Source organism: Solenopsis invicta, chromosome 15, assembly GCF_016802725.1.
Source record: "Solenopsis invicta isolate M01_SB chromosome 15, UNIL_Sinv_3.0, whole genome shotgun sequence".
Taxonomy (NCBI): domain Eukaryota; kingdom Metazoa; phylum Arthropoda; class Insecta; order Hymenoptera; family Formicidae; genus Solenopsis; species Solenopsis invicta.
This window is the reverse complement of record NC_052678.1, coordinates 6,663,577-6,689,831: the sequence shown is the minus strand read 5'-3', so window position 1 is coordinate 6,689,831 and position 26,255 is coordinate 6,663,577. Positions and strand designations below refer to the sequence as shown.

The 26,255-nt window shown below is 29.1% G+C and overlaps 2 protein-coding genes across 4 annotated transcripts in view; one reads left to right on the top strand and one right to left on the bottom strand.

Annotated features, from left to right (window-relative positions):
* The window catches only part of LOC105207307 (elongation of very long chain fatty acids protein AAEL008004), a 70,367-nt gene that overhangs the window by 30,216 nt on the left and 13,896 nt on the right, over window positions 1–26,255 (bottom strand). The gene's annotated exons all lie outside the window — the stretch shown is intronic.
* LOC105207300 (elongation of very long chain fatty acids protein AAEL008004) overlaps window positions 1–26,255 on the top strand; it is a 65,595-nt gene that overhangs the window by 29,770 nt on the left and 9,570 nt on the right. The window contains exon 1 of one of the 3 annotated variants that reach the window (XM_026139223.2): window positions 20,069–20,229. The exons of 1 other annotated variant lie outside the window; for it this stretch is intronic. The gene's annotated coding sequence lies outside the window, so the exon portion shown is untranslated. Of the gene's footprint in view, window positions 1–20,068; window positions 20,473–26,255 lie in introns of those variants that run through there. One more of the 3 variants, XM_026139224.2, reaches the window with a different exon arrangement.

Below are 26,255 nucleotides of genomic sequence, written 5' to 3'. Positions count from 1 at the left end.
GAACCATCGATAGAAACTTAGTCCATGGAAAGGTGTCGCAGGAGAAATCAGGAAGAAAGATCGAGTATTCGAGATCGATCCACCTAAGCGCATGCACAAAAGTCATTGTAACGTATACTTAGAAGTAAAGTTTCCATTAATTTCTACAACGGAATTTTTCTCACTAGCGATCCCTAATACATAACAGAAACGTAAAAAGTAAAGCTATTTATTTTTTATTTCTATTGTCGGATGCAATATTATTATAAATAATTTTATAATAATAAATAATTATTACATGACATTAACAAGAAATCTAGGAATTGCTGAAAATCAAGAATAGGTTATAAGAGCAAAGTAATAATATAAAGTTCTAATTATGTTTAAACATTATAATTAATACTAACGTAGTGGAAAAGTTCGAAACCAAAGATCATATCTTAAGAATGCGTATACCGATGTATATCGATTCATATTGACAATAACATATTGCTTTTTTTGTATCTAAGTTCAGGTATAATATGTAATCCTAGGAGGAAACGTAATAGAGTTTGTTGATGATATTTTTTTCTCGAACATTTTTTCAGCATTTTTTTACAAGAATTACATTTTCTGCTGCGTTTTATTTAACATATAAGTTTTTACTTATCTAACTTGTCATTAAAAGGAATGATTTTGCGATAACTAGCAATTATCTTCGAGCGTAATTATCATAATGCGTAGGATAACGTGCAGCTTCCCTTGCCGCCAAGAATATTTTGTAAGAAAAGTTAGCATTGAAAAAATGAAAAAAATAAAAAATTAGAAAATATTAAAAGCAAACGGCGCATGTAACGTACGTATTAATATTTTCCATAAATTATCCATTAAATCCACCTAAGAATTAAGAAAGCTATCTACCAAATAAACACATCTAATGATTTTGAGACACTCGAAACTTTTTCCCCTCCCTCCTTTCATTATTATTAAAATATATGGGCATTACAAATCATATTTGGCAGGATGACGCAATTAGCATAGAATATCACATTTAATTTTTTTACTTCACTACTTCTTAAAGTCGAGAAGGGTGAAGTATCAGAAGACAAATCGTCGTGCAGGTAAATTTCAAATCCGAGGTTAAGAGGAATTCTTGTCCTTGGTACTGTCATTATATGCGGGATACAGGGTTAACTATTAATCTTTGGACTTTGGCCCTTGGACTTAGAATTCATCCGTTCGTTCATCCGCACCTTTTTAAAAATTGATTGATTAATTCTCAGTGACGTGTAACTAAGCCACTTTACTCTTGCCCACCAACATTGTAGGCGGACAAATTATACAATGTCAGCAAAATATAGTTGACGTCATAGCAAATCAAAGAGACATGATTTGCGAACATGTGTTTATTTTGAGATATACCGAGCTCGACTTGCTTCACATCTAAAGTTAAGCAATTTTATAATTTATCAAACAGCACATAAATATGTTGTGTGCATGTTAAAATAAAATTATTTCACTTTGGATAAAGTCCAATAATTAATAATTATTTATTAATAATTTTATGCGCAAATTATATTTTAATAAAATCTAAAAAAAATTTATAAAATTTATAAAATTCCGAGAAACGTTCTAACATTTTTAATATATATCTTTCAAATGTTTTACGTATCTTTTAAGTATTGTTTTGTTTAAGTTTATGTTTTATCTGCATTAACGTTAAATGTTAAATAGATGATAAGTAAAAAAAAAAAAAATATCGCAAGACGCGACCGCGCCTCCTGACTAAGGAAAAATTAAATCTAATGTCACAGCTTGAATTCATTTTGAAATGCACTGATGCATTTAAAAGATATCAGTATTATAAAATGATAAAAACTTAATTACTATTCCTTAGTTTTTTACATACTTATGATTTGAATAATAACATTTATTGTAATATACTAAATTTTATTGTAATGTAGTAATTTCATTGTAGTACAGTAATGATTTTATTTAACAATGCAACAAATTAAAAAAAAATAGTAAAATATGTAAGAAATATTAGAAGAAGTGGGTGGAATACCATTTTGTTTAATAAACAATCAATAAATATTAATTCGACACAATTTTTATTAACACCGATTTGGTAATCATAAAATTTTATCAAACATTTTATAGATAAAAGTTTAACGGGAAATGTAATATACAATCTGAAGAAGGAAAAAAGAATACATTTGTGAGCAGCGAGATCGTGGATAACAACTAATGTCATTAATGATTCTTCGTAGATTTTACACACCAATAAATGTTACAAAACAAAATTTTATGATATTATATAATATATTTTATTTAAAAACATCTTATGAAATGCATTTTATTTAAAAACAAATTTTTAAATTAATTTCTTTGGTTTAAAAAGTAATGTTTTAAAATAATTTCTTTGCTGCTAGAGTAAGCATTATACAATATTCACTATGAGATAATAAAGTCGCAACAGCGGTCTTACGCTCGTAATACAAATGGCTTACGACCCATCTAACGACCCTTCTCACTACATGATTTGGCTTTATATGCTGAATTCATACACACATTACGGCACACATTAAATTTAATTATATTATTTAAAAGCCACATCCAAGGCTTCAAGCTAGACTAAAGTTAACAAATTATAAAATATTTAAAATATTTAACATATTTCTCAAAATTACATAGAGAATGTACACCTGTAAAAACCATTGTTACCTGCAAAACTGAAATTTAATTTTTTTAAAAACTTTGTGAATACTAATAACCAATAACTATTCTACAATATCTAAATAAACTGTACGAATTAATTTTAATGATTGCTTTTAGAATTCAATGCGAATTATATAAGATATGGAATATCATGGTATTGGTATCTCATCACCTCACACGTATCTTACAATTCCCGTTTTTTCTCTAGTAATTTTTTAAACTGTTATTTACTATATGTATTAAATATTGCTAAATTATTAAAAATTTTCTAACTTTTTAATTTTATTTTTAATAAATTATATTCTATCATAGACGATAAATTTTATAATGTTAATTAAGTTATTTTTTTGGCGGAGAAAAACTCTATGTTAACATTTTAAAATTTTATTTTTATCAATATTGAAAAAAACAAGAGTTTAAACTAATTAGAAATTTTATCAAAATTGAAAATTAATCATTGAAATTTAGATTTTGTTGAATAAATTTTTAGAGAATTTTATTTTTTCCAATTATTTTTTTACCATATGAATCAATTAGAAATCCAACATTTGTCTTAAAATTATTTAAGTAATTATAATATTTTTCTTTATAAAATTTAACAATATTTTAATAAAGAATGGAAAAGGTTTCAAAATAATATTAGTTAATATACTTTTATTAAAAAATTGTATAAAAAAAACTGAGAATATCCAAAACTTTTCGATATCCGGTAAGAACAATTACGATACATATATTGTATGAAAATCCACTTGTCAGCGAATAATCAAATGTGTGTCAAGCACGGTCACTGAGAATCTTGCGAAGAACTTCAGCAGTCAAGAACCTGCTATCGACCAACGTGGAGTACATTGGAAGTTGGTATCGTAAGAAAATAATCCGTCTGCTACGGCTGATGCGGCATTGAAAATTATAGTTTGTCAGCATAACACACGATACGATCAAAATTAAACGGTCGCTGCTGACACAAATTCAGAGTGACCGACTTAATCGAATCATCGAACGGTTTTAGGTCATCACACGAATGACATGTCAATATTCTCATTGCTTGTTTACGTAATAAGTTTTACGAGAAAATTACATCGCGAGTTTTAGGCTATTGAATTTTACGCAAGAAACTTCGTTCTATATTAGATTGACAAAAGATTCGTCATTTTTCCATGCTTTTTAATAGAAAATCGATCAAATTTTTTGAAAATAAAATTAAAAATTTTCTCTTTGAATAAAACGAAAAATATATGAAGACTACGACGACAATTTTGTTTTTGTTTTGTTAAAATTTTGTTTTAATCTTTCTTTAACAAATATAACAAATCTTTCTCATCAATCTATTTAGCGTGACAGCTAATTATTTTGGACAACAAATGTGCAAATTTTTATGCACCAACGGTTTAGTTTAATGATATAAACATTTAAAAAAAAATAATAAAAATGTTTTATGATAATATTTTTTAATGATTTTTTATATGCAAATTGATGTATTTGTTATTTATTTCAATAACGTTTTTCTTGTTTTACCTTACGACAATTCATAGATAATAATTTACTAGTAATTTATAGCTAATAATTATGTAAGTAGTGTAAAAGAAACTGCAAACAATTTTATTTATTTGACTATGTGTTGTGTAATAGAATGTTCTCTAGCAATATTCCACAAAGCCTATTTTAGATAAATTTATAAATCATTTAAAATTTTCGATTTTTTGCATTTTTGATATATTGTTCGGATTTTGAAATTCTTGCTTTTGTTATTGATAGCGTTTTTTTCTGGCTGCACTATCGCCCACTAATGCAACACTTGGATAGTGTAGCGTGTGAGAGAGAGTAGGAATAAAAGTATTTTCACAATCTATTCTCCACAAAGTATTCTCTAAAAGTATTCTCCACAATTATTAAAATTTTAATTTCTTTGCTTGCACAATTAAAACAATAGAATCAATGTTAATCTAATAGCGTTTTTCCCTGGGACGCACTGAGTGCGTGCTTAGTGTAACTTTGCACTAAACTTTGCGCTTACACGCAATGCAAAGTTACACCAAGTGTGACCCAGTGTAACCCAGAGAATAACGCTATTAAATTAACATTGATTTAATTGTTTTAATTGTGTGAGCAAAGAAATTAAAATTTTAATGATTGCGGAGAATTTGATGGTTTATTATGCACAATGACTGCTGCTTTTAGTGTTCATAAATATTTAATGTTGTAAAAATGCTTCTATTCCTACTCTCTCTCTCTCTCTCTCTCTCTCTCTCTCCTCTCTAATTGTAAACATATTATTTTTAATTAATAAATAAGCAGAAATGATTGTATTTCGTGTTATCTGTAATTCTTTGAACGATTATTTTCTCGGAAGAAAAATATATTGCAAGATGTATCAATTATTCATTACCAAACATGCAAAACAATGGTACAAAAAGTAAATTGATTTACGTACTTGTGCCGTAATGTAAAGAAGTAAAAAAGCTTCTACGTAAATAGTGTCATATAATGTTTAATTTATATTATATTTATTATAATTGTATTTATTATATTTATTTACTTTTTATAATTAAAAATTAAATTTATAAATTATATAAATTGTTAAAAACTAGTGTTGCAGAAATTAAAAATAAACAGCACTTATCAGAAAGAAAAATAATTCATAATCTCATAAATTGTTTTTTTTTTTTTATAATTTAATGACGGCAACTGAAAATTTAGCGTTTTGAATTCTTCGATTTTTATGAAACTTTATTATTTTAGTCAGCTAAAATGAGAAAATTCTAAATTCAGTAAATTTAATTTAATGTGGATTAACGTTTGATTTGTAAAATATTATTTACATGATATATGTACATTATTATTTTATTTGCACGTGCCATATTTATTTTAATTAATTATTTTAAACGTGTTAGAAAACTAATGTTTTGCCCGATTTGAAAACATGCTGGATTACAGATTTAATTGATATGATTGAAATCGAAAATACCAATTAAATTGTTAGTATCTTATAAATTAATACTTGATCGACGAAAAAGTTTAAAAATTGTACAGGATAAATAACTGTATCATTAATAGATGAATAAGATTTATTGTTTCTTTATGGGATTTATAAAATTACGTATTTTAAGTCAATAGTTTATTTTAAAGTATAGATAAAACCTGTTATTTAGTGGCTATCAAGAATATTTCCGTGTTACTGTGGAATTTAATGAAACTTATGTAAAATTATTAATGAAAATCTATAAGGGAATAAATATTCACATATTTTTAATTCCTCGTTGAATAGCAAGTTCTATTTTCTATAGGAAGTTGTATAATTCAAGACATTAATTATTTAAAATTATTTTGTGATTGTTTTGTGTGACCACAGTAAAAAATATACTCAAAGCCACGATTTATTTCATTTCTAAATACGACAAGCAGATGTATAATCTTTTTCAAAAGGCAACAGATCTTTCTCAGAAGCCGATTTCTTGAAAGCTCTTTGGTTTTGAGATAGAAGCGGTATGGAACGAAGGTTTCCATAGAAGTATTTACCACTGATAGTTCTGGTTGCATACGAAAGGTGCATTTGCCTGAGCTAAGTTGATGCATAACCTTATATTTTTTAATGAAAAGATAAATAACTTAAATATTTAAATTAAGTCAAATAATTTAAAAATAAATTTATTCTATTTCTGTTGAAGCTCACGTAATAATTTATACGTGATACTTTAATTTTTGTCTTATTTATATTTCTGTATAACATAATTTTATTTAATTTTATTTAAACTCGTATTTGTTGTTTAAATTGGCGTCGCTATTAAAGTTTTCTTAAATTGTGTCTGTTAAAAGCAATATTTTTGGCTATTCTCCCTTCTCTTAGAACTCATTAGTAATTTTTTATTATAGATTTTTGCTATAAATTTTGACTGCGACAGAAAACTAAACATCGTAAAAAATTCTTCTTTAAGCAATAATTTTTAGTATCTAGAAAATATATAAAATTATAAGTCAATTGGTCGTCTTTGAAAGCAGTCACGCAAGGTTTTTTTTTAAAACATTTGAATAATTTTATATTACTTTTTAATAAAATTTATGTGTCAAATAGAAAAAAATCTGATCTTTATAATAGAATAAATAACATGGAATAAAACAGAAAACGGATTTAGCTATTTATTTTTTTTGTTTTTCCATAAAATTCACAAAGTTTAAGGCCTCGTTTTTAAATAAATATGTTCCCCCCTTAATAATAAATTTATCTAATTTTAAACTATATTTTTTGCATTAGAACAATACAAGAAAATTTACAAGATTTGTGGAAGTAATAAAGTCTAATTTACAAAAATTTACGGTCTAAGACTTGTATTATCACTATTCTAAAGAAAATACGTTAACCTTACTAATTACTTAAATGAAATGTTGTTATGACTGTTTTACGTCATGTCATTTAAAAAAACATGATAAAACATCTTTGAATCTTTTTTAATTTCCGTTCCATCACAATACCTAATATTATGATTGACAATTCTCAATTATATATAGGAAAGTGTATCAAATTATTTGTAAAATATTATTTATATAATATATGTACATTATTATTTTATTTTTACGTGCCATATTTATTTTAATTAATTAATTATTTTAAACGCGTTAAAAAACTAATGTTTTGCCTGATTTGAAAATATGCTGGATCATAGTGTATTAAATTATTTTTATTTACATTAGTTAACATAAAATCAATTAATTAAGATGTTGTTTTAATGTGATTAAATGCAATTTTATCTCTGATAAAGGAATCATAATACATTTTGCGTAACGCGTAGTTGTTAATTTATATACGCGGAAAGATGTTACTATTGTACTTATTAATGCTATTTACTCGTATTCCACGTTTTTTCTCTGATAATTATTATCGTACGAATCTAAGAAATAAATCCAGCAATATAGGTCCAACTGTACAGGTGTTGTAATATACATGTAACTTATAATAATACTAAATTAATAATGCCACACGCACATACACGCACACAAGAATTGACAAGTTCAATTTTTAAGAAGACATGTAATACATTATTTATGTAATACGTATTATTTATGTAATACATTAATTGAAATAAGATCGCGATTTTTATAATACAATTCAAATCGAGAAAGATCTTGGTGCTAAAATAATGTTTTTTGTATGAATTTTAAATTCGTGCTCTTAATACACAGCGTCGGTTGTTGCAATAAATATTATCATATGTTTCGGTAATCCAGTTGGCTAAAACGTTTCACACGGAATGTGTAGGGAGATCCAGGTTCAAACTTTGGTTTGAGGTAATATTTTTCGTAACAAATTCTTTACATTTTTAGGAGGTGATGCTTATTAGTATCTTATAGATACTTGTTAGCATCAGTATTATCGTGATCAATTTAATTCTGTGATGTTATTTCTCTAATTCAATTTGAAAGCTGTTCTTGAAATTTTGTTTAACTTGTATGTTTTAAAATGCACTTGTATGTTCTAAAGCGTTTAGGTCGAAATTAAGAATAGTAACCTTCTAAACGAAAAATTCAAAGTCGACCGTCGGAGAACAGACCCATACGCGTGTGCGCGCGTTTAAATAAAACAAAAAAGGAAAAAGAGGAAAGGGGAAAAAGCAACGGGAGATAAAGGGACCCGACCAAAGAGAGATACGACCGACAAATCTAAGATCGAAGAAAAGCTATCCGAAAACAGACTGCATCTCGGAGTCGTTCGTTATGCGTCTACGGTATATTAATTATTCTCTGGGTCTGATTACCCCCTCTTCGCGCCTGCATTTCTTTTTTCGTCTCTTCGATATTATTGGAGGACCCCACCGGCGAGACTGACGTGTAATGACAATCAATAAAAATCAATCGAATTTTATCGATTTCTCGATTATTGTGTAACTCATTCCAATTTGACTTACACTTCTCAAGTCGAATAAATTAGGTATAATTTTAAATGCTATTTGACTTTTTCTCCAAAAAATTGGCTTATATTCCGAAAACATCCATAATTAAGAATCCATCTTAATAAAACAATATATGAAATTTTTAGATTTTTGATACTTATACTTCAAGAAATGACACATTTTTATCTAAACAAAGTTATAATAGAATTGTAATTATTATGGAAAATAATTTTTGGCTTGTTGAAGATAAGAATCACTTCTGGTTTGATACAACATTTCAAAGTGTAATTGAATTTTATTCTAATAGCTGGTATTGTACTCCGTTTTACCAAAAATTTCACATAAGTTCTCTATTTTTTTTTTTTTTTTTTTTGTAGAAACGTAAAGTTATTTTTGTTTACAGAACCATAACCATTAATTAATATATAATTATAGTTAATTAAAATATATTTTCAGATAAAATGGTAAATTCAAATTTTACTAAATTGTGTTAAAAGTTTATACTTATAAAGGCGATCGTTAATTTCATATTTCATTTATAGCAAGTTCCTTGTTGTAAAGTAAATCGCGCGCCTGCCGCATTGCAACCATTATTTACGCTGTGTCTGTTGGTCTCGTGAAGTTTATGCTCACATTTGACTCTTTTTATACATTGTGTCACATATAATTCTTTCTTTTTCTTATAAAAATAAATAAATAAATAATTTCTTAATCATAGCGCATTTCATTGATATTTATATTTTTCCGACTTTTACATACCTTGATGTCAAGAAATTCTTAACAGGTAGTAGCAATACACGCAATTGCACAATGCACGATATAGGTATAAATATATTATGAGCCCTTAATTGTTTTAATCGCGTGGATTTTATGCTTATGAGAGCGTGACGTGTGTACCTACTTGCAGAATATAATTTCTTAATCAATATTCATTTTTCTGCTTCTACGTCATCTGTTAAACGTACGCAAAAAAAAAGAAAAACATTTTCTGTTGCAATTCCTTTTTCCTTTCAATTGCTTTTCTTTATTTATGTGTACTGATGTAAAATTCATTTGAATTCAAAAGATTATCTGCCACGAATGCGCTCTTGCTCGTATATATATAACTAGAATCATTTCCCTTAATAATTTAATTCATGATTAACATTAACTGGTTCAATGTTTTTTTTTTTTTTTTTTATGCAAAGCCATCTTAAGTTATCGATATTTTGTCCTCCACCATTAGTGACGTCAAACTGTTTTTTTTTTTGTGTACACATTTCTTCCTGTTCCGAATAAATACGTTTGTCAGTGTTTACGTATAATAATAAATGTTGCGTATAATAATAACTGTATAATAATAACTGTATGATTGACAAATCATACAGTTACGTTACGTTAGTGGTTAGCGTTTATGGTTGCTCAGTACTCTATTGAGGTAACTTTATGATGACGGATTGGACTTTTTTATAAGAAAGAATTAAAGTGAAAAATTTGTAATTGTAAAAGTTTGTTTTTATTACTCATTTATTTATTACTATTTAAAAAACTAAAACTTTAACATATTCTAACCAAAATCTGAAACGTTTCCAATTTATTTTTCAAAGAGATTATATTACAAGGTTGCAATAGATTTACAATAAGTTTATAACGTTCATTATTTTTTCATCAAACTCTATACGTCTGTAAATTCTTTTCAGTTTATTCTGTAGATGCCGCTTAAACTCGTGAATTTACTTGTTTATAAATATACATTCTTAATCGCGCTAATTGCTGGATATATTGTTATATAACTCCGATACAATTAATTATATACATATATTTAAAGAATTAATTTTACTGTATAAAAAGGAACAATTAACACAATTCATACAGATATTCAAATAAGCACAATGTAGGACTGATGTCAATGATCTTATTGCGTTATCAATTGTCTTTTATTACGAAAACGCAATTTGCAATCTTACAAAATGCTATATTTTGTGTGGATGTGCGTGCGTGCGTGTGCACTCAATAAATAATTATATGAATGATATATCGTTTCGTTTACATAGTCGTTTCGTTCCAATAATGCGCAACGTTAAAATGAAGGTATTTCTTCGTTAGATATGCAGTACGTATCGTCGTATCTTCGCGATTCTCATAAATCGCGCGGTGAGATAAGCGAACCGTATACGCATAAACCGTGACTTTTTGACATTTTCATTTACTTAGCAAGGTACCTTGGTAAACCTAACTAAATGTGAAATCTAGCGAGGACCTTTCCAGTTGCAGCAATAACGCTAGATTAGTATTTACGACGTCGTGAAATCAAATTAATTAGACGACACGAGTAACAGGGCTAATTGTAATTGCGTGTTTGATATTGCGGGATTTTAATAAAGATCAAATATATTGATCAAATATATTGATCAGTAATATTTATAAAAAGTGGAGTGTGTTTTAGATATCAAATCAATCGTTAATCATTTAAGAGTGAAAATTCATCTACAGTCCAAAGTTACGTTATCAACAGTAATTGAATATTCTAGTGAGGAAATTTATTTCGCGCGCGCGCGCGCGCGCGCGTGTGTGTGTGTGTGTGAATAAAATATATACGTGTGTTTATGAATATATATTCGGATTAAACTGCGCTAATCGAAAATGAAAAGTTCAACGTGTTGAGCGTACGATGACCAAAACAGTTATCACTATAAACCTTTTAGATGAAAAGTTCAATGCCTTGTCATATAAAGCTATAATATGTAAGCTATAGTGTTCGCTATAGCTCATAATAGTGTTAAGTACAATGTTATCCACCCGACAAATTGCACAATACCGGTTTCACGAATTGAAGAAAATTTTGCAATAATTGCGTTAAGATGATTCGTCAGAGTGAAGTAATTTTATCAGAATAATATTTATAATTAATATTTGTTAAAATCTATTTATTTAATATTTATTAAATGAATATTTATTAATTATAAATTAATTATAAATATCTAATAAAAAATTAGAAAAATTTGAATCAAGATATAAATATTCTATAATTATTTAAAAAACCAAGTTTTATTTAAAATTTGACCATACTGACTGTAATAGTATTTTATGTTGCAACATTTCTAGAATACAATGTAGGAATAATTGTGCATTTTAAACACGGTGTCTGAAAGGTTGCTTTTCCGACAAGACGCGTTATATTCTGATTTTGTGTACTATCTCGACATGCATATTGTCTAGGTGCTAATACAATTTATTACTCTTGTTTGAAATACGTGTCTAGACATTATCCATATTCAAAAGGGTATTATATATTTAAAGTTTGTTCCATCAACATTCTTTGTTACGTCATAGGTGTCATAGATTCGTTATCCAATCTACATGTTAATATTTTAATGAAGTTTTACATAGATCTAGTTTATTTCCTTAAAAAAACCAATAATTACAATCGATCATTTGCATATATAATTAATCATTTTTTAAGCACATCGTCTTATTACTGTTTTATAAAATGCCAAGTTATAGAGAGAAACGACAATAAAAATTGCACGTCCAAATAATGGTGACTTAAGAATCACTAAAGGATCAAATTGTATTCTTTGTAAAGGTAAGTTTAAATATGTTTATTTGTTATATATTTGTAATTATTTACTTATTAATCAATTATTTTATATTTTTTATTATAAATTTATTTAATTATTTATATATAGTAAATTAAAAAATAATACTATTTTATGCTTTATTAATCAATTTTAATACACATTTTTAAATTATCTTTATTTCATTCATAGTTTTAATTTTAATTAATTTCATAAATGATCAACTACAAGTACACTATGCCAGTGTAAAATACTAATAATAATAAAAAAAAATGCATTTATATTATGTTGAAAATCGAATTCTCACAATTGCAAATTCTTAAGCAATTTCTTTCTCTTTTTATCTTTTCTTATTGATATTTCTATTATAAAGAAGTAAAGCTTAATTGACGTCATACAATTTTTAACTGATCCTGTGTAAACGACGATACAACGACGACAACAACGAAATTGCAACACTCGTTCAAATACCGGAGGCGAGTATGCAGAGAAAGCAAACATTTATCCGCCTCATTCGTTCGCTCACTCGCTCGCTCGCACATGCTCGATTTGCTCGAACAAGCTGCGGCGGCGGGATTTTCTGCGATCGGTAAGCGGCGATCTTGGCCAATCTGATCGTCGATACACGAACCGGACAATCGACAGACCCCGATGTTGACCGTATCTCTTCCCCCCTGATTTTCTGATGTCCTCGTTCGCGGCTAGTTTATGGTAGCTGGTCGTCCTGAGATGTCGCAATCGATGTCACACCAGACGATCGGCACTTTTCAATTACTCTCTTAATTCATCTCCGTAATAATGAAATTCTTTGTGCAACACACCCTCTCAATTTCTTCATCGCTCTTATGTTTTTCGTAAGAAGAAAAATTTTTTACAATCCACGTAGAAGGGGAGGTAGGCAAATCCATGCTGCTGTAGAGTTTACACAGTATATTTTTAATACGGGTATCCCTCTTTATTTACGATGGAATTACGTTCCCAGATTTCCCAAGTTGTAAATCAAATTGATCGTAAATTGAATAGCACTTATATTTCACATAAATGAAATATTTTTTATGCAAAATAATTATTACTAAAAACAATTATAAACCTCTTTAGAAAATAACAAAACAAATTTTTTAAAAGTCAATTTTTAATAGAGTATTTACTATTAAAAAATTAATATTTAATTTGAATTAATTTGGTTAACGAATGCTTAGTCAGTTTTTTTTATAATCCACTGTGTCACGGTTCATTGTTAGACAATAGGATACCGATCGTAATTTCAAATTTTTTAGTCAAAAGTCGTAAGTAGATCAAGGCTAAACTTAACGCACTTGAATTTATTTACATTCTTTTAATTTTAATTAACGCATTAATAGAGGAGAAAGAGATTGCGAGATAGTTGTGTGGTAATAAAATATGATATTTCATATAATTTGCGTTGAATTCTAAGAGTAATCGTTAAAATTGCTTTGTTACACTCTATTTACATTGTAGGAGTGTTACTAGTCATTAATTTGTACTACGTTTTTGTAAAAATGACATTTCAGTTTCGCATATCGCAGAGATTTTTATAGGTGTATAGTCTTTACGTAATTTTGAAAAGTATACGTTAGATATAAATTTTTTAATTTTAGTCTAGCTTGAAGGCCTTAAATGTGATTTTCAAATAATATAATTGAATTTAATGTGTAATGTAACGTGTGTATGAATTTGACATATAAAGGTATATTATGTACGGGAGAGAATCGTGAGCCATTGCATTTGCAATTGATGTTACGATCGCTCTTGCGACTTTGCAATCTTATAGTGAACATTGCATAATGCTCACTAGCAGCAAGAAATTATTTTAAAGTTATTTTTTAAAGCATAGAAGATATTTGAAAAAATATTCTCTTTTTCAAATAAAATATATTTTATAAAATGTTCATAAAAGCTCGTTTTATGGCACTCGTTAGTGTGTAAAATTTACGAAGAATCATTTGTGATTTTTTATAATTAAAAGTGTCTTTCATGAATTTTGTTGTTTGTATTCCAGGACCCCCCTGCTGTTTTACAAATTGCATCCTTTTATTCTTTTTTCAGTACATTGTAAATTACGTTGGTATCAGATAAATTTCTACTTATAATGTGATTGTTAGAACTCTATGGCTAACAAATTGATGTTGATAAGAATTACATTAATATTTACTGAGTTATGTTTAAAAAAAACAAAATAGTATTTCACCACCTCTTTCTCTCCTGTATCTTAATTAAAAATTGCCATATTATTTAATATAAAGCCTCTAATTTAAAGTTTTCCGCATTTTCGATGGGTCATAAATTTGTTAATTTAATAATTGTTTAATCCACATTATAAACAGAGAGCCTTTAATGATTAATTGTTTAATTAAGATAAATATATTTATTATAATTTTTAAATTAAATAATTGTGTAATTGATTAATTATTACAAATATTTATTTAATTTATAAAAGTATCGCTGCGAAAAAGACGCGTAGCGCACGTTGGTACGTTCTAGTATAAAAAAATGTATATATTAGTAATTAAACGACAATATAGTGAAATATTACTGGAATATTACTGAAATATTACTGGAATATTACTGAAATATTACTGGAATATTATTACTGCTAGATATTATATCGACGAAGGAAAGACAAAGAAGAAAATATTTTTATTCTTATTCTCGCAACTTAGTTGCACATCAAGGACATTATTTGGATGTTTTGTATCTTTATTTTGCGTCATACTGGTTTTTACTTGTCCGCGACCCACTTATCGGAGCCGACGTAAATTCACTTTTCACTCTCTCATATTTTCATAATTTCAGAGAAATTGTATAAGTAAATATTACGTACTTACTACGCATTGCACAAAAACTGTATGACAATACGAACCTATTTTTCTTTTGTGCATATTTCATCTGCAGTAAAGGAATAAAGACGTTATCCTTTTACTTTCCTAATCGCCATGTAATCATGTAATCAGCTGCATAACGGTGAGATCCACGCGATCCAAATTATTATGAAATTTGCGGAATGCATCATCCTCTTACATTTTTATTACATCGATTACCGTATCCCGTTTAATCGCTTGCCGAACAAGCGACCGCGGGATATCGCGGGATGATGCAAGATGCTCGAAATAATCTTTAATCGGCTTCTTTCAAAAAGAGAAACATCGTCTCATGCATTAATATTAACATTACAGTTAAGAAGTATATCCTGCAAAAACACATTGATTTCATTGAACGCATTCTCTCGTCTTCGTTGGCTGACCCGCATTCAGTGCTTGGTTGGCGTAAAAGAGTGCGGTAAAAGTAAAGCCGCGTAATATGAGTCCCTTCGTGAGCGTGTTGGTGCATTCGTGCACAATTTTGCGAGTTTCCACGCAGAAACCCGCCGCATTTCCTAATTAGACGCAACCTATTTCACAATGTGTTATGGAATCGAAACGCAAGAGCTGAGCGATCGATCTTCAATCTTGAAAGAGATGCGAGAAGCTGAGGTGAGACATTGGTGACGTGCTCGCTTTTCGCGCGGGATAACGGACACGTCGCGTATGAACGAAAATGAATGTAAGATCGAACATCGAGCATGATTTCTCTTCTGGTGTAAAAAGCACCGTCTATTTTGCACGGCATTTTTACGATATCGTAATTATCGAAGAATTGAAATTTAATCTTATATGGTTATATACTGGATCAATTTTAACTGTGTGCAAATTTAAGAGGCATTTTACTTTCCAAGTCAACTTTTTTAACTCTACTTATTACGTTATTTTCTCTCTCTCTCTCGCTTGGATATCGGGAATTTTTTGATGTAATAAAATTAGTATACTCGGTTTTTTTGTGCAATAAACAAAAGGAAATGCTATATGTGGAATGTAAAATTATATATTTTCTGTTTCACTCTTTGAGGAAAGTATGATGTGCTAAAAATGTGTACATTTTGACAAATTGCGAGCAATTTTATTTTGAATAAAAAGAAATAAATTAATGATTATATATACGTTTTTATCTTCTCAGAGATTAAAGTTTAATTATTAATTATATTATATATTTTTGTCTTCAATCGAAAGTTCTTCATTTTAAATTTTAGTTTACACGCTATATATGGTTTTGTCATACTTCCCTAAACGTGCAGAAATCGAATATGTTGCTGCAATATCCAATGACTCATATTGTACACGCAATTAATACTTATCAACTTAGGACATTATAATAAATTAATATCGCTAACATGCGATTGCTTAATTAAATAACAAATAACTAGTGTATTTAGCGCAATATTAGCGCACTTATTCTCGAAATTAATAAACCGAGCAATTGGAATCTAATCAAGCAATTAACATATCAAAGTTAATTAACCCATTAAAGCCCATGGTCAGAGCCAGCAAGGTTAGTAAACAAATACATTATTGGAAAAATCAATTTTGCAACTAGTTATGATAAATAAGTTATTAAAAATTGACTGTAGAAGAAAAAACTAATTGCGCTAAGAAACGAATATTATTCTTTTTTAAATCATTTTTATTTTATGTAAAAAAAATAAACAATCCAAATTCGTTCTTGCCCTTGGCCAGCAAGGCTAGTTAAAAAATAAAAATTAGATAGAACTAAAGTATAAAAAAACATTTCTTACACAATAAAAAGGATATTGCAAAAATCAATTTTGCAACTAATAATTATTTTAAACAAATTATTAGCACAATAATGCTTTTAAGCGCTCATGAATGCCATAAAATGAGAACAATTTAAGAAAGAGTTGTACATGTTTCCTTCATAATTTTTTCTAGAATACAGCGCAAATTATTTTATAGTGTTTAATTTGATAAATTATTAAATTTATCAAAATATTATCAAATTACTTGATAATGCAAGTCATCACTGTTCGCAGATGCTACGAATAGTTAAGTACGGACTACATTCTCGGCTTGACTCGCTCGTAAGAATCGGCTTACGGTCGCAAAGTCGGTGAGATTACGTCGTAAAATCGTTAAATCCACCGTTGAAGATTTGATGGCTTTGATACTTCTGACCGTCGTTGCAGAAACATAATGTAGATTGAACGGTTCACAATTTAATGGTGATGATATAATCGCTGCTTCGTGCGAACGACCTTGAGGAACGAACGAACGATCGATTCTCCCAGTCTTGGAATCTGTTGGCGGTGCACTCGATCGGTAGCTTCTTTCCTTTTTTTCCTTACGCGCAATCCTTCGCGATACACTCGCGATTTCTCTCTTGGCCTTAATAGCACACACTGATTCTTTCTCTTACCCTTTCTCTGACGGTGTGACGGTATCGTATTGAAGGTCTTGCGGCGGGGATTCGTGTTCTCGGAAAATATAAACGGATCATGATGGCAATGCAATATGTAAGATTGCATATGATGTTTCAACGTCCCAACTTAGAGATTGATTACTGTGCGCATTATTCTGTTTTAACAGTTAAATTTTCCAGCCAATTAAAAATTTTTTCTTTCTTTCTAAAAAGTCACAAAAAAATGTAATTTTCTGAAATTTTCCAAATTATTAATGCTGCGGATTCAATAAATAAACTGTTTGCATATAACTTCTTTATTTCGTTTTATTCGCGGCATTGTCTGTCCCACAAGTTGCGAAATTCATAAGAACAAAATCTCTCAAGACTTTCTTGTCATAATTTAATATACGTATACAATAATATTTCTTCATAACGTAGAACGCAATACGCAACCTGGCATGATAATAAACTGATGCTCTGAGACATATGTATGTTGTACTTCAATTTTATTGTTGAATGTAAATGTGTAAATTGATTTCCTTACCTCAGCAAAATTTTTCTGATTTGATTTGTGTTTTATTTTGATTTGTAACAGTGTAGAAGTATCGTGCTAATAGTACACTGTTGAGTCACAGTACAAATTGCAATGAAGATCAAATTGATCATAATACAGTATATAATTTAGTGATGATAGAAAACTTTTCACTTTCCAAAGCTAATTCGCCAAGGTCTAGATATTGCGAAATGTAATATAACTGTCATTTGCATTAATATTAATGCAACGCGGTACTTCTTGTTTTATACGATCTATTTTTACTTTGTATTGTTTAATTATAAATTTTACATTATGCACAAGTATTTACAAATATTTTTAGGTAACAATAATTTAAAAAAAGAAATAATTTAAATAAGTTTTCTAAATAAATTTTTTGCTCCGTTATTATACATAATATAATTTAATGAAAAATATAAACCGTCTATATAAAAATTGAATTAATAAAATAGCGACTTTAATTAAATTTGAATAAATTAGAATTAAAATTATTCCTGATATTGCGTTTTCAGGAAAATTTCTAATTAACACTATTTGAAATGTATTTCTCTTTGCTGTTGTATGTAAACATTTTTAACAAATATTTGACACATATTGACATGGACAGAGAAAAGAAAATTATACAACACTTTATAATGCAATGTAAAAATTCATCGATTCCAATTATACTGCTCGATTTTGTTGACATGTGCGAGTTCAATGGATAACATAGTGGATAACATATTCAAAAATATAATTATGTTTTTCTCTTTCGGATGTGCTCTTAGCTGTGATTAGGAGAAATGCAAACGGTAAATTTCCTGTTGTACAATATTCCGGAAATAATCTTTTTCACTTTCTTTACTGTGATATATTGTGTTATAAGAATTTTTGATCTTTTTGCATCATATAATATTGCATTTCAATTTCCGCGATTTCTAATCTTTATATAAATAATTCAATACTATGTGACATGATGAAAAAAAACGAAAATTTGATAGTGTTTACTTGCTATAAATGCTTTAAAATTTAGTTTTTTTTTTCAAGAGAAGTACACTTGTATTTCTAACAAAAAACACGAGACTGCCCTCTCTCTCTCTCTCTCTCTCTCTCTCTTTCTTTCAATTTTGATGAACTTTTAATATGTTGTACTTTAGATCAAAATAAGGAACACGTATTTTTTTAAAAGTATTTTAACACATTTTTAGGGAGTAAAACACAAATTCTTTTAAACTTTTAATGTGACATTACTAGTCGAATTATATAGATGTAAAAACTATTAATTAAATGTTGAGTTCATATTAATTACATTTATTGTTTTATGTACAATTAAATTAATATCTTACGACTTTGTAGCTGTCGTTTTTTTCAGTGTCGTGTCGCTTAAGCTCAAAGCGAGTTAAATGGAACCGCAAAGTACTTGTTTATTCATTTACAATGATTTAATTTACTTACATTAAAGTGTTACATTGTTTTCGCTGGGCACGATAATGTTTTCGTGATTTACATTCTCGATAAAATAGTTAGTTATTTTATATTAAAAAACTATCTCATATTAAGCACCTTTACCCTTACAGCAATTATAATAAATATATCTATTAGCAATAAAAATTAAAGTCAATTTTTAATGAAGATTAAAGACAAATTTTCATACACAAGTAAATAAATGATTAAATAATTTCTCAATTTACATTTTTTGATCATTTCAAATTTAATTATCAATTTGTCATTGACAAATTTGTAGATAGAGCTATTTTATTAAAATTTATTAAAATATGCCACCTATAAATAATTTAATGTCAAAAATCTTTTAGATTCTAATTTTGAACATTTGCAAATGTGTTTAAAAATGCATAAACTCCTGAAAAAGAAGAGAGAGAGAGAGAGAGTGCGCTGTATTTTGTCTAGAGAAGAATTTAACGCAAACTATTTTATAAAAAATGCAATTTTATGAAAGGGGTGCATGGAGGAGGAATTATACTAGTAATCGTGCGAATTTATTATTATGCAACTTTCTTAATTCTCGAGTGACGTAATAACGTCTGTCCGTGGGCAAGTAAAGAGGGAAACACCTGGACCAGTTCCCCTTGATCATTCAGGAGAGACCCCACCAACGCCGTGATTGCAACAGTGATAGTCTAATGTTTTAGTGCCCCACTTTTGCACTTGTCCGAAAGTGGGAAACACTTTGAACACTCCAAACGATCGCGATCGCGGTCGTTCAGTTCTTTGGGAGCATTGGATCATATGAGAACGATCACTGTGAAATCGAAAGTTGTCTCGTAGGAGGAGCGGCGATCATACCCTCTCGAGCATCGGCCAGTGTAGATTGGTGACGTCTTAATAATCTCTTTCTAAGATACAAAAACAGCATTTTTACATTATATCGTAAAACGGGAATTCTTGCTAATTCGAAAATCGAATAAAACATCATAATCATTCTGTGCATTGCGCGATCCTGTGAGAAGAAGAAAAACTCAGGGATCGCATGAGTTCGAGTGAACTGCGCGAACTATCCTAGGATGAACTAGTGAATCATATTGCTTATTGTGATTTTGCGAGATAAATTACAAAGGTAAGCTTTGCCCCTGGATACGTTGCTTTTGCAGAAAATACAGATGCTACTTCTTTACGTAGTTTACAAAATAATTAATATGTAATTGATGATTGATGAATATTATTTTATATAACTGCGTGTTAGTTTTTTATCTTTACTAGTCGCTGACGCTAACTACTACTGTGAGTTAATATTTCCTGAATGAAAGTGTCGCATTTCATATAACGAGAGATTCTCGACTCCCTGCGCTGCAGTCTCGCGAGCACCGCTACTTGCGCATCATTAAGAGAAAAGAGAAGTAAAAAATAGTTTTTGTCCCGATTTTGTTTGATACAGATTTAACGAGCTTCGCGGTTACAGTGGTTTCACTTCCTCCACGTTATGCTACGATTACTATCTGCAAAGACGGAGGCATTGACATTCGTAAAAAAGTCCTACACTTTTGCATATGCAAGTTAATTTGTTGAAATGAATAAAAAATGTTGATCAGTAACATGAAAAAATACTTGATTAAAAGTATTTGTAGTAAACTTTCTCTTTAAAAATGAAATAACGAAATCGAAACAAATTCGTTATCAGGTAACGATTCCTCTCTCTCAACTTTTACTATATACACATACAAGTACATATATACGCGCATTAATACAGTCCTGACCAAAAGTATTATTAAATACTTATATTTTATAGAGATGGGAAGCTGTTACTTTTTCGTTACTTTCCGTTATTTTTACTTTTTTTTATAACACCAATTTGGTAAAAATGTTACAATTTTCTATGATGACGCTGGTGTTGGAAAAGCGTCATCACACTTATGAAAATTGTGAAATAAAAGTAACGAAAAGTAATGGAAAAGTAACGACTTCTCATCCCTGATATTTTATGAACATATACGAAATAATACATTCTAGGTAATAGAATTCTCGATGAATGTGTGAAAAATATTTAAGTGCCTTTCATCAAGACTGTATGTATGCAGATGTAATCTGTAATTATTGAAAAAGCAGTTAATTATTGAAAAAGTACTTTAAATTACAATTAAAAAAGTGATACTAAATTGAAAAGCAGAGAGTTTATGTTTGCTACATTGACTTACAATGATCACTTCCTGTTTATACTGCGTCAGTCACGGACGTCAATGTAATCGTTAATAATTATTATTATGTGTGTAATACGCAATTACATTTATAAGAGCATATTTAGTAGTAAAAAGCGTGACAAAGTGCACTAGTAAATGAAAAAATGAATATATTTATTATAATACTATAATTTAACGACGCACTTCGTTATTCATATTACTAACTGATGCACTGACAATGAGTGTAACCGGAAAGTTGGCTAAAACATGTTCGCGTGCGTTTTTAACAACTTTTTAAATCTAACTTCCATTTCAGGGAAATCTAAAACAATATTATTATAGTTACTTGATTGTAACAGTTTTTGTAATACGGAAGGTAGATATCTTTTTGTGCAGCTGTTAGTGAAAGTATGAAAGAAAAGTGTATCACGTTACGCTAGTGCAGCTTCTGAGTTGCAGCTCTAATATTAAATGTTGTATATTACTTTTACAATCTTTCTAAAAATAAACGGATTGAAAAAAAAACGCAAATCTTTATGCAGAAGATCGGTATCCATCATCAATTTTTTCACATCGATTTTTTCATCGATAAATACGTTGCTCGCGCGTTTTCCGTTTTTCATAAATTACGTACTCGTCGAAATCGTGATTAATGACATCACATAGATACATTTTCACGGAAGCAATATATGCACTGCTCATAGATGTAATAATATACTGCAAATAATGACATATTGCAATGTTATTTCGAATCATTACTAGTGATCCAGAGCCCGCGAATGAGCAGTCAATTTTTTTAAACTGACGAATTATTACTACAACACTTATTCTTCAATTGCTTTACTGGCACGCACAAATGAGCATCGGATTGTATTATATTCTATTAATGTTTTATTTTATTCTAAAATAAAAGAGCTTAATAAAGCCCTTTCATTTTTCATTAAAAAGTTCTATATTTATTACGCAATATAAATTATCTTGGTGTAATAATTGATATGGAGTTAAAGAGATCATTAATTTTTATCGTTCGTTCTTTTTCAACTTTGTTTCATCATTTGGCAAGTTTGCGTTTGACCTCGCTACGCAAACTGCCTTGTATTTCGCTAATTTGTATGTGTTTTCACATTTCACACATGTTTGTACTAATTGTTACACCGTGTAGAACACGTTGGCGTGTGTAATCGCTTTTACTTTCATGACGAGTCTATAGCACAAGTACGAACGCTCTTGAATAAAAACGGGAAATGAATTAATATAGCACACATGCAATACATTGTAACATTTGCAAATTGCGTGCAATTATTCTGTTTTTGATAAAGTAACGGAAGCCACAGTTTTATACTAAGAATCAATTAACGAATTGGATGATGAATGACGATCCATATTTGCCGTATAATTTCAAAAAAGTTGTGAACTTAATATACAAAGAAAGAAAGAAAATTCGCTGCGGCGAATAACTGCGTTATCATACTTGATAATAGGTTTAATATTACTAATAATACTGGCGATGAAATTGCTTGCAGCCAAATAAATTTCTTTGCGGTTAAAATTGTTACAAGCTAGTTAATTTATCTTTTACATGTATATTATTTCTCGTTGTTGTCTTCTTTCGCAGAAGCTTCAATCGTGAAAATTTCCATCTATTAAGTTAATTTATACAGATTTAACTATTTCTTCTTCGACATTGTACAACACAATTCTAAAGCAAACATAAATTATTATGCATCTGTACCGGAAGTCGCAGATTTGTTTCACTGTCAGTGACAAGCCTCGATAACGGTATGTCTAGCCATGCACACAGATGGATGCTCCTGTTCCTCCGGCACGCGGGCACACGCGATTGCATGCATGAATACTCATTTGCTCTATTGCACGTGAACTTTCATATAACAGCACACGTGTATATATATGTATATACATATCTATATGAATATATATATATATATATATATATACAAATTGACGGTGAAATGGTTGACGGGAAGAAAGCGTAGCAGGAAATCAATGACATGTTGTTACGTTGGTCGACTTAACTGGTAAGACAGCATAAGTGATCCTGAAAGTACGCGGTCGCAAGGTTGATATCGCGAGATCGCGAGAGCTACACATAAGTATTCGTATTAGTAAAAACGAAGCGTTTGTTATACTTGGAAATTCGAATTAATTCAATTAGCTTCTTTCGAACGTGTTATGCGTAAAATTATTTCTAATAGTCCTTTCTAGAGCCGTTCCGTAAAATAAAACGTAAAAATTCCATAACATTGAAACTGTTTAATTCCGCAGTTCGAAGAGGATCAATGTATGATGATGCGTCTTATATCCGAGTTAATTATGCGTAATCAGCAGTCGAAATGATATTCGGAGATGTGCAATGTAAATCGCCGGAATTTAAATTAAATAATTTAAATCAACCGACTTTTTAAGAAATTAATGTCGATTAAAGATCATTTTCATATCCAGTATTGTGTAATTATTAATAAATAATACTTAAAATTTTTTAAAAAATATAATTATAAAAAAAATTTTTTTCATTTACATACTGCACAAAATTTGTAAGAAATTACATGAAACGTAAAAAATTGTGTATAATAATGAACAATGCAATTGAATTTAAAATAATAAAGAAATTCAATTTAAGCTAACGCAGAAAAGCAAATGTGTATTTTACAACGAGGCAAATGCGTTTAAATGACGATATTTAAATAGGTAATATTTACATTGCAATGTATTTATGCAGCATGATGTAAACGAAAATTCGATGCGTTTCTTTTTTTTTAATTTATTTTAATTTATTCGTAAACAAGGTTGGACAGGAAATGAATCGAACCAAGTCTTTAGTCTAAATTAGGCTTTAGACTTTATAGCTTTTAAATAATTACAATTTATATAATTTTATATAATTATAACTATATAACTGAAGATTGTGGTCTTTAAGTTTTGATCTTACTTATTAATAAATTGGATGTGGTGTTATCGCTACTCTCTATTTAACGCATGCTCATACATGTTTCATAGTGATTGTCTTGGCAAAGATACTCTCGATTTGCTATTGTCTTCCGAAAGATTAATTAAAAATCTAATATGTTCTGGATGAATTTGAAATTAGATTTTTAACAAGTAAAATTACAAGTAAAGTAACAACCGTTTAAAAAATTATTAATTTATAAATTCTAAATTTTATAAAAAAATATGTATTTCTTATTTGTAACTAATATTTTAATAGAACCTCCATCTATACTTTTAAAAAGCAATTCTTACATTATCTGAGATCTTAGATAATCAACAGTGTGGAATATGCGCGAACAAAACGACTAAAACAGTAAGCGCAGCTGCAACTTCGCTGCGCGACTTTGTTGTGCAATCAATTTCTCCATCGTTTTTCCATTTACCAGAAATTGCTGTTTGACATTGCTTGTATGAATTGAAGCGTGTAAATTATCATCGTTAGATCTTATTTTAAGTAGATTTCATTGAAACATTCCATTAAATGGTGTAAGAGTTGCACGTCTGTTATTTGTGTTAAAAATCTGGTTTCAAATTCATCCACAGAACATATTATAGATATTTAAATGATCTCTCGAAAAACAATGGCAAATCGAGAGTATCTTTGTCTCAAGACAATCATCATGAAACATGCATGAGCATGCATTAAATAGAGAGTAGTAGTGACCACATTCAACTTATTAATAAGTAAGATCAAAACTTGAAGACCACAATCTTCAGTTATAAAGGATCAACAAAATTCAAAAAATTGAAAATAAGTTGAACTTTATTTTTTACTTAGATATTTTTTGCGTAAACTTATTAAAGTATATCATCGAGATCATGTTAATTTTTGATAATTAATTATTTTTTTTTAATTTATTATACCAGCTGTGTCAAGTTTTACAATTCTTCGCCATTTTCACAATGAACTGATTCTGTTCTTTCTTCTTTACGATACTGTAAACTACGTTATTTGTTGTGTCTTTTCTCTGTCGTTGAATTGCAACGTGAACTATTGCGCCTTTCTAGTTAATGTTTTCGTAGTTGAAAGATTGCGACTCTATAATTTGTTAATCGCGCTGTCACAAAAACAGGGTCGATATCGATGACTTTTGCGTGTATGTGACAAATGACAATTATCCGAAACGAGTTTTTCTCAGACTGCAACGTCGAAGTTCTTGATACTTTTCAATAGATGTTTTTTTTCTGTTGCGTTTCTTTCTCTAATTATTAAAGGCCAATTACAGAGCGAGGGTAAATGCTGCTTCGTTTAAGCCTTCTCTTAAACCTTGGGAATATTATTGCACAATAAGAACTGTAATTACCGATAAATCACTTGATACATTTTTTGATCTTAGTTTAATAATCTCCTCGAGATGAATTGTTGCAACCTGCGAAACGTAATCTTCAAAATTGACGATGGCCGATTTTACGGCCGTGAAATTACAGGATAATGCAATATTGCCATATACGCATTTCCACAGCGAAATGCCGCTGTCTAAGTGGCGATGAAATCGCGCGTTTAAGCACCTCTATCGAAAGACGTTAGTATGTAGACAGAGAGCTATTAATAAAACGTTAAAAAATAAGCGGTACAATGGGCTGCTGTCGAAAGACTTTGCGTAAAGTAAACGGTCTTAAGTACATGGAAAATTCTCCAGAAAAGTCATATAGAATTTAGATGTGAGATAGAGCGAGAGAAAAAAGAGCAAATCTTTATCCTGAGATTATTTTAAGATTA